The sequence below is a fragment of the Silene latifolia genome, chromosome Y, assembly GCF_048544455.1.
Source record: "Silene latifolia isolate original U9 population chromosome Y, ASM4854445v1, whole genome shotgun sequence".
Lineage (NCBI taxonomy): Eukaryota > Viridiplantae > Streptophyta > Magnoliopsida > Caryophyllales > Caryophyllaceae > Silene > Silene latifolia.
The window spans coordinates 295647463-295657484 of NC_133538.1; the positions used below are offsets into that span (position 1 = coordinate 295647463).

General features: G+C 45.5%; 1 non-coding gene across 1 annotated transcript; it reads left to right on the plus strand.

Moving 5' to 3' along the window:
* Positions 1–1460: 1460 nt before the first annotated feature.
* Positions 1461–1567, plus strand: LOC141636771 (small nucleolar RNA R71). Its single transcript, XR_012541357.1, has one exon. It is a non-coding gene; the product is annotated as a small nucleolar RNA R71 (small nucleolar RNA).
* Positions 1568–10022: the final 8455 nt, after the last annotated feature.

Below are 10022 nucleotides of genomic sequence, written 5' to 3' on the forward strand. Positions count from 1 at the left end.
TAGTCCTCTTACGCGATAAAATTTCTTTCATAAACTTAAGATAAGAGGGTACCTTTATCAGAATTGAACGGCACAAAGTGACTTCCAAGCTTTTTAAGTTCGACAAATTTGCCGAATTGTTGATTAGCTTTAGTATTCTGCAGCCGCCTCGGGAAGGGAACCGTGATGGGTATCTCGAGTCCCTTGTTTCTCGCTTCCAATGTATCTTCCGGTGCAAGTTCCTTATCCTTTGGACGCTTCTTACCTCTCGAACGAGGTCTTTCCGGTGATTCCTCGCTTAATCGAGCACTAGCAGGCTCTCGAATAAGCTTCCCATCATCAAAACTACTCGATCGACCAAATTCCTCATTCGATCGAGCAGTTTCCTCATCAATATCAGTCGACCGAGTGAAATTTTCACTCGATCGAGCAACTCCATTTTCTGCTTCACTCGATCGAGTAGAAAAACTACTCGATCGACCAGTCTGCTCTTCCTGTTCACTCGATCGAGTGGAAAAACCACTCGATCGAGCAATTTCGTCTCAGCTTCGCTCGATCGACCACCCGTGAATCGTCGATCGAGCACTTTCTTTGCCGTGAGCTTATTTTCTTCGACAAAACACTGTTCACCATCAGTTTTAGCCTTCCTCGGGTCTGATTTCAACACTTACGGTCCCTCATAAGAAAGACCGCTTCTCAAATTTATCAGATTTACCGTCTCATGTGGATTCTTCTCATTTTGAGTCGGTAAATGACCCTGCTTTCCCGAGGATTGATTTGCGGCTAGTTGGGCAACTTGAGTTTCAAGTGCCTTAATATACGCGTCTTTCTGTTGATCACTTAGCTGAAACTGCTTTGTAATGGATTGCAACATAGACTTCATCTCACTTATTTCACTCACCCCACCGGAAGATGATGCACCTTGGTTAGAAGGAATGAAAGAAGGAGGCTTCTGAAAGCCTTGTTGATTCTTGTGTGGAGGGACATACGGCGGCTGCTGGTGCGGAGGAGGAGTAGGATTGAGCACATTTTGACTACTCCACCTCAAATTGGGGTGGACGTTCGGCTCATAATAGGTGTTTGTCTGCCTGTAATGTTGAAAGGCAGCACAAGACTTATAAGAATGTGGACAATTATCTGAAACATGTCCCTCTCCTCCACATCTCTTACAGACGAAAGGACCATCTGAAATAGCATTCACATGGTAGATTCCTCCTTTCGAGGCTCCTCCCAACTCATACTTATCGAATCTCGCCGTGAGAGCCTCTAATGCAGCTACAGAAGGAGATTCAGCACTCCTCCTTTTATTCCCCCTGGAATTCCCATACTTAGCTTTATGGGTGGCTAAGTCATCAATGATCTTCCACCCCTTAGTCTCTCCCATATTCTCAGCAAATCGGCCACTAGCTGCAGCATCCAAGATAGCCCTCTGATCGGCATACAGCCCATTATAGAACTGATTGCATAGGCTCCATTTTTCGAACCCATGGTGCGGAATAGTTCGCACCAGCTTCTTGAAACGGACCCAAGCTTCATGAAAGTTCTCATCAGGACCCTGTTTAAAGCTCGTGATCTAAGCTCTAATGGCATTAGTCTTCGAGGCAGAGAAGTACTTCTTGTAAAACGTCAGAGCCAGCGAATTCCAGTCAGTTATCCCATGAACAGCTCGGTCCAGATCCCTATACCACTCCCTTGCAGCATCGCGGAGTGAGAAAATAAACATGGTTTCTTTTATCTGATCCGGGGTCACACCAGCTGGTGGGGGTATGGAACAACAATAATCAATGAAAGTCTCCATATGCTTGGCTGCATCTTCATTTGCAGCTCCCCCAAATTGGTTTCTCTCAACCAAATTGATATAGGACGGCTTCGGCTCGAATTTTCTTGCCTCCCCAGGTAATGTAAATCCCTTATAGAGATTCGCAGCTGTCGGCTCAGAGTGACTGGCAATAGGTGCTTCTTCGGCCATTTCTAGAAAGTCCGGAGAAGTAACGGTCTCAGCTGATGAATTAGAAATAGGAGATGAAGGTGGATCTTCCTCAAACAGAGCATTCTCGTAGTAACTAGACAGAGTACTCAGCTCTTCCTCTGTCGGCAATATCCTAGATGATCGCCTCAACTCACGCAAAGTCTTCTCAATCTCAGGATTGATCGGTAGTAGTTCACCACCCTGTGACCTGCGCATAAGAAGAAACTACAAATAGAATATAAGAATAGTTTAAGGAACGGATGCCCCTTAAACTAAAAGAAAGACTAAAAATAAAACAACTAATAATTTAAACAATTGCCTCCCAAGAATCTGGCGCCAAAATTTGACACGGCTATCGTGTACCCTGTCAAAGATAAAACCTAACGGTCTCAACTAAAATGTAGTAGAGGCAGTCGAGTATCGAATCCACAGGGAGGCGGTGCAATTATCAGTTGCCTAATCCTTCTCGATTTCAAATTTCAATGAACTGTATCCCAGGTCCAACCCAAACCTAGAATAGAGTTTGAGTCAGTGGGGTCGGGTTAGTCGAGTTGGGCTTTTGCTTGCTCGATATAGGCGAGTTAGTCCACCCTTGGGCTCGAGTGAGCCTTTGTTTGGTTAGAGCACTTGTTAAGTGAGTCACCTAAACCGATCTTTGGGTCTGAGTTATGAAAGTCGACCATTTGGTCCAAGTCAGTCCACCAAAACGTCCCCACTAGGCCACCTAGGGCGTTTGTCACAGAGCCCAAGAGCCATGTCTGGTTTGAACACGGGTTTGTCATGTCGGATTTATGATCACGTTGAGTCTAAAACCCAAGCCACGTGTGTATCACGGTTAGGACCCGTTCCAACGAGCCAAAATAGTTCGTTCGTAGGATCCATGTCAAGTTATAGCCAGTTTTTAGGTTTGAAAAACCGTCCCTAGTCGTGTATGACCCAAACCGAGGGGGCCCAATTGCTCGTTCTCCGGGTCTAAGCCCAATATCGAGTCGCATAGAGTCCGTCATGTTGTTATGAGTCGAGTCCTGTTTGTGCAGGGGATTTTGATTCGATAACTGATACTCGCTCGGGATTTTATTGTAGAAAGGCCACTACAAACAAGAAGTATGACTACCGCAGAGGCGCTGAAGCAGATTAACGACACTTTGGTCGCAATGATGGAACGCGTGACGGCTGTGGAAGCCAAGATCGCGGTGGAAGCTCCCATACCACCGCCCCCGGAAACTGAATTCGAAAAGAGGTTCCGACTAATAGAGGAACCGTTGAAGCTATCCCAAGGGGAAAATGTGCATTATGAGAATGCCAGAGGGTACATGTCGGTCCAGGACAAGCTACCAACCAATTTTGTCCTAACTGATATCCCAAAGTTCAAAGGGACGGAAGATCCATTGCAACATATCCGTTACTACAAGGAGTACCTTGCGTTGAAAGGGGTTTTCTTTGAGATGTTGCCCCACATTTTTGCTCAATCCCTAGGAGAACACCCGAAGGCGTGGTTCTACAGCCTTGAGCTTAAGAATTTCCCCACTTTCGAAGATATAGCGGGGAGTTCTCGCAAACACTTTGCCGATAATCGAGATTCGGACATCGTGCGCACACTCGAGGTGATGACACAGAAGGATAAGGAGGGATTTACTGAATTCCTCAACCGCTGGCGCGCTGAAAGCGTGAAGTTGGCCAAAAGGCCAGAAGAGACTGAAATGGTAGATAAGTTCATCAAAAATCTTCGACCTGTCTACCGTGACGCTATCAAATATCAACATTTTGGTTCATTCAAGGACCTTATTCGAGTCGGAAGAAAAATTGAGGACGACGTTCGTTCTGCTGAGGCTGAAAAGCCAAAAGGGAATCAGGGTGCCTCCTCTTCCAAAGCTAAGGCATCCAGTTCTGCCAATCATATCCAAGCCATCGGTCTTTTCGGAGGAGCTCCTAAGGGATCGCAACGCCATGGGCCAAGAGCGTTCACTGACATCGGGTGTACCTATGCATACGCCCTCCAAAGGCTCTCGGCCCAAGGGAAACTGAACCCAATTGGTCCAACTCCGGACCCGCTTGCGGATCGACAGGGTAAATGGTATAAGCCCAACGCCTACTGTGCTTATCATCAAGGAAAAGGTCATGATACCAAAAATTATTACCGTCTTAAACATGAAATCCAAGACATGATCGAGAATGGGTCGCTCCCCATCCCCACCGTCCGACTTAATAACCTGAACAATCCTTTTGGCGACCATGCCAATGCAGTATTCGTCGAAGACAATACCGATGTATCTCACTTAATCCAACCCATCTGCCGTCTCACTGGGTTTTTCGTGGGGAAGGTCTATGTAAGCTGCTATGAGTATATCCCTCAAGCTAAGAACGAAGTTCAAATTGGGGATTTTGCTATCGATTGCACACCATACATTCTCCGAAGCGAGAATGAAATTAATGGGGTCTGGGCTGACGATGAAGACGATATCTATCTCACCGAAGGTGCGATTATTCCCGAACTCGGAAGAAATTTCTAAATTGAGGAAAGATGTCCTCGAATCTAATCATTTGACTCGATCGGGACGTCCCTATCGTGTCGAGAAGGCAAACCATGTCTCTATCTTTGCAGACAGTCCAAGTAAGACACCCACCAAGGAGGCCACCTCAGTCCGAGCTCTTGGTGAAGGGTCGACCTCGCAGGCCTCCCTCATCAAGCGATTACAAAAGACTAAGGCAGATGTCTCCATCTGGGAATTAATGTTGAGCTCGTTTGAACACCGACAAGCTCTGCTTCAAGCCTTAATGAATATGACCGTGTCACCGCACACTACTCCAGATGACGTGGTCTCATTTGTTGCTCCAAACCAACCTCGGCTCACTAATGCCGTAATTTTTCTCGATGAAGACCGCCTCATTTGGGCCACAACATTGTCTCGCTATGTACATCACGGTCGAATGCCGTCATAAGCGACTCCCAATGACCCTTGTCGACGACGGGTCTGCAGTTAATGTTCTCCCACTATGGACCGCTTTCATTTTGGGACTCGAGAAAAGCGACTTCGCACCCACTACGCAAACGGTTCGGGCTTTCGATGGCACAATGCGTCGAGTGTCCGGACTCGTCACTTTAAGTGTGAATGTCGGAAAGGTGGAGCGCAAGGTCAATTTCCAAGTGATAGATGTTGCCTCATCTTTTAACATTTTGCTCGGGAGACCATGGATTCACACAGCTGGAGCCGTGTCTTCTACCCTCCATCGCAAGATTAAAATCCCTCTCAAGGGAGCGGTAGTGACCATCGATGCTACTCCTATTATTGTGACGGGAGGAGATGTTACTTCCGAAGTGCAAACTGATAATACCGCCTTGGAGTCTTGTGGTTTCGAGGTAGTAAACGCAATTGAGTCCACTTTCGAGGCACCGAATATGGACTTATATACGGGAAGCCGTGTTTGTAAAACAATCTTCAAGACCGGAAAGTACTTCGGGTACTCCATGTACCCCCGAAGGGAAAACGCATTTCAATTGAAGTCGCCAGTGCCTAAGGGGACAAGATACGGGCTTGGGTATGAGCCAACTAAAGAAGACTCCCTGAGAAAGAGAGTCTCGATCGAAGACCGAGACATCAAGATGGGGCCGTACTTGCTAACTCTAAACGGCCACTTTGTAAAAGCCGGGGAGGAAATGCCGAGTTTAGACTTCCCCGAACCACTGTTCAACTCAAAGGACAACAAGCTGGTCCCCGGAATCGAAGTATTCCGTGATTATTTCTATATTCCCAAAGACATTATGGCAGTAGCTACAATAAAGAAGGAGTCTGTTCCGATCGAAGATGGGAAAGCTATGGGTCTCCTCTTTGGAGAGGAAAAGAAGCCGGAAATACCAAACGAAGTCTTGGTAAACATGATCATAAGGAGTGATCGTTTCGATCCATCTACCCTCACATCGATGTAGATCCTCGAGGAATACGTCCGGATGGCGGAAAACCATGAAATGGACCGACAACAAGGGTTCGCTTTTCAAGATGACCATTGGAGAAGGGCAAATGTTCAAACCTGATGACGATTCTGAGTCTGAGTCTGAGTCCGAGTCTGAGTCTGACATAAGTCCTAAGGCTAAGTCTAGGGTTTTAGGTGTCGAAGATACCCCTTCCCCAGTCTTTCCTTTTCCCGTACCTTCCCCTAGTGCTGGTATTCCGGGGCCTGTCTCGAATACTGCTCCTATCTCGCCACTGACCTCTGATCAGTTGGCCCAAATGTTAACGCAATTTGCGCCGTTTCAAATCAATAATAAGATGAATCAGTTTGCTTACGACTTGTCTCATTTATATTGCGATTCAATTGATTGTTTTAATAACGTTGAGAATGAGGTCGAGGATAGACAAGTGGAAGAAGAAGAGGAGGAGGTGGAACCGCCTCCCCAGTTAGTAAAAGGGTTGGAATAATACGACCAAAGAAGCTCGGTAATCGAAGATACTGAAGTTGTTAATGTGGGGACTACCTTAGAGCCTCAGGAGCTTAAGATAGGAACAACCTTAGATCCCGCAGAAAGGAAGGGGTTTGTTAAATTGTTGAATGAATTCAAAGATGTATTTGTTTGGTCCTACAAAGATATGCCGGGTATTGATAGGGAAATTGCAGAGCACAAGATTCCGATCAAGCCAGGGATCAAACCAGTAAAGCAGAAGCCACGTAGAATGCGTACCGAGTGGTCTTTGAAAGTCAAAGAAGAGATTGATAAACAGTTCAAGGCCGGGTTCATCAAAGTATCGGAATACTCAGATTGGATAGCTAATGTGGTGCCGGTCCCAAAGAAAGACGGAAAGGTTCGAGTCTGTGTTGATTTTCGTGATCTAAATAAGGCTAGCCCAAAGGACGACTTTCCGCTACCTCACATTGACATCTTGGTTGACAATACCGCTAACCATGCATTATTATCCTTTATGGATGGGTACGCCGGTTACAACCAGATAAAAATGGCCGAGGAAGATATGCACAAGACTGCTTTCACAACACCATGGGGCACTTATTGCTACACAGTGATGTCGTTTGGATTAATAAATGCAGGTGAGACTTACAGAACAAAGAACGACGTTGTTGCATGATATGATTCATAAGGAAGTAGAGGTCTACGTCGATGACATGATCGTAAAATCGAAGGAACGTAATAACCATTTGATGACATTACGAAAATTCTTCGAGAGGTTGAGAAAGTATAATATGAGATTAAACCCACAGAAGTGCGCGTTCGGGGTCACCTCTGGCAAGGTTTTGGGTCATATCGTTAGCCACCGTGGCATCGAAATCGACCCATCAAAGATTAAAGCCATTATGGAAATGCCCCATCCTAAAACCGAGAAAGAAATTCGAGGTTTCTTGGGCCGAGTGCAATACATAAGCCGTTTCGTCTCAAAATTAACTATGATCTGCGAACCAATTTTTAAGAAATTGAAAGTTGGGGAGCATATTGTGTGGGATGACCAATGCCAAGCCGCGTTTGATAAGATAAAGGAAGTGTTATCTTCTCCGCCAGTTCTCAGTCCGCCTGTAGCCGGCTTGCCTCTATCACTGTATTTAACAGTTACAGATACCGCGATGGGAGCAATGCTGGCACAAACCGTTGACAAAGAAGAAAGAGCAATTTACTACCTTAGTAAAAAGTTCTTGGAGTATGAATCAAAGTATACAGCATTAGAAAAGACATGCCTAGCTTTAGTCTGGGCAACGAAGAAGCTACGTCACTATATGCTCAGCTAGAGTGTGAGTATATATTCCAGAATGGACCCCATCAAGTACTTGTTTGAAAAGCCGGTGCTAAACGGCAGAATGTCAAGATGGACCCTCATGCTATCGGAATTCGATCTCAAATATGTGCCGCTGAAAGCGATAAAAGGAAAGGTCGTTGCCGATTTCCTGGCCGATAATCCAGTCGAAGAAACTGACATTGTTGACACTTGGTCGTTCCCAGATGAGGATATTGTCCATGTCAAAGATGATGTATGGGATCTATATTTCGATGGGGCTTCGAATAACATGGGATGCGGAATAGGTGTCCTTATCATTTCACCGAGAGGACAGCACATACCAGTTTCGATCAAATTGGACTTCGCCGTCACAAATAACGCCGCGGAATACGAAGCATGCCTACTTGGTTTGCAGAGCGCTAACAAGTTAGGAATCATGAAGTTGACAGTACACGGGGATTCCTCCTTGTTCATTAATCAAGTGACGGGGTCATGGAAGATCAAAAGTAGCAGCCTGGCACCCTACCAGACTAAGATAGAAGAGCTAGAAAAACTCTTCGAAGAAGTGCGATACGTGTACCTCCCAAGGGAGGAAAATCAGTTCGCTGACGCACTGTCAAAACTGGCAGCGTTGATAAACATCCCTGATCATATGGACAGCATGCCATTATGTGTCGAACGAAGGTCTTCACCAGCTTATGTAAATGCTGTCGATGGTGCCGAGGAAAGCGAAGCCGAACCTTGGTATGCATCCATTGTGAGATTCAAAGAAGGAGGAGAATACCCTGCAGACCTCGATACACGTGGAAAGCGTGCATTGTGAATGTTATCCGCCCAATTCGTTAAAACTAACGATGGACAATTGTATAAGAAGACAGCACAGGGTGTCCTGTTGCGATGCGTCGACAAGACAACGTCAAAAAAGGTCATGGAAGAAGTCCACGACGGGGAATGTGGGCCGCATATGAACTCCCACATGCTAGTTCGGAAGATCATGAGGTTAGGATACTATTGGACAACAATGGAAACAGATTGTCACAGATATGTCCGGCATTGTCACAATTGCCAAGTATTTGCGAATATTCAACATGTACCACCTTCTATGCTATACACCATGACGTCACCTTGGCCTTTCTCAACCTGGGGAATCGACATCATCGGAAAAGTAAACCCTTCTGGAACAGGGGGCATTGTTATATCCTAGTTGCTATTGATTACTTTACCAAGTGGGTAGAGGCCAACTCTTACAAAGTGCTAAATGCGAAGCAAGTAGCCAAGTTTATTCAGAATGACATCATCTGTCGGTACGGAGTGCCGCACGAGTTCATCAGTGATCATGGAACTCACTTTCAAGCTGAGATAGCTGTTATACTTGAAAAGTATAGAATCAAGCATCATAAGTCATCTCCATATCGACCTCAGACAAATGGAGCAGTGGAGGCCGCTAACAAAACGGTGGCTACTATATTGAGAAAGATGTCTGACAATTACAAGGAGTGGCCGGAGAAGATACCCTTCGCGTTGTGGGGATATAGAACATCCATCAGAACAGCCACAGGGGCAACCCCGTACTATCTAGTTTACGGGATGGAAGCAGTACAACCAGTCAAACTGGAAGTACCCTCCCTACGCATCTTGCTCGAAAGCCAGGTCCCGGAAGCGGATTGGGTCCAAGCCAGATATGATTCGTTGGTGTTGCTTGATGAGCGTCGTTTGAATGCGTTGATCATGTTCACTCTATCGAAAAGGATAGAGCGGGCTTTTAACAAGAAGGTGAAGCCCAGGGGAATTTATGAAGGCGATTTAGTTCTCAAATCAGTAAGGGCTCTATTACCGGTCGATCCAAGAGGGAAGTTTAAGCCTAATTGGGCCGGTCCTTATCTCGTGAAGAAGATACTCACAGGAGGCGCGGTACGTTTGACAGATTTGGATGGAAATGATTTCTCGAATCCAACGAATCTGGATCAGTTGAAGAAGTACTATCCTTAAGACCTCACTCTCAAAGTTATGAAATAACACTTGAATTGTGATGTATTTGAATAAGTTTTAAGTTTGGCATTTGTTGCCACTGCCTGAAATGTTTTATGAGAGAACTACGACCTCGGTTTGATTCTATTGAAAAGCAGATACGTAGGCAACCCTTGAAAAGGGTACAACCACAATAAAAAATGAAATATTCAATGCGTAAACCGAGGATTTCTAATAAATAATACGTGTCTTTTATTTTGATAAACCCGGGCGACGCCCATTACAAATCAAACTAACAGGAAAGCAAATAAAAGCATAATAGTAATACTAAATAATAGAGCCGTAACTACCACCTATCTTTAGTTGGGTCGCGTGTCCCGTCACTACGAGAC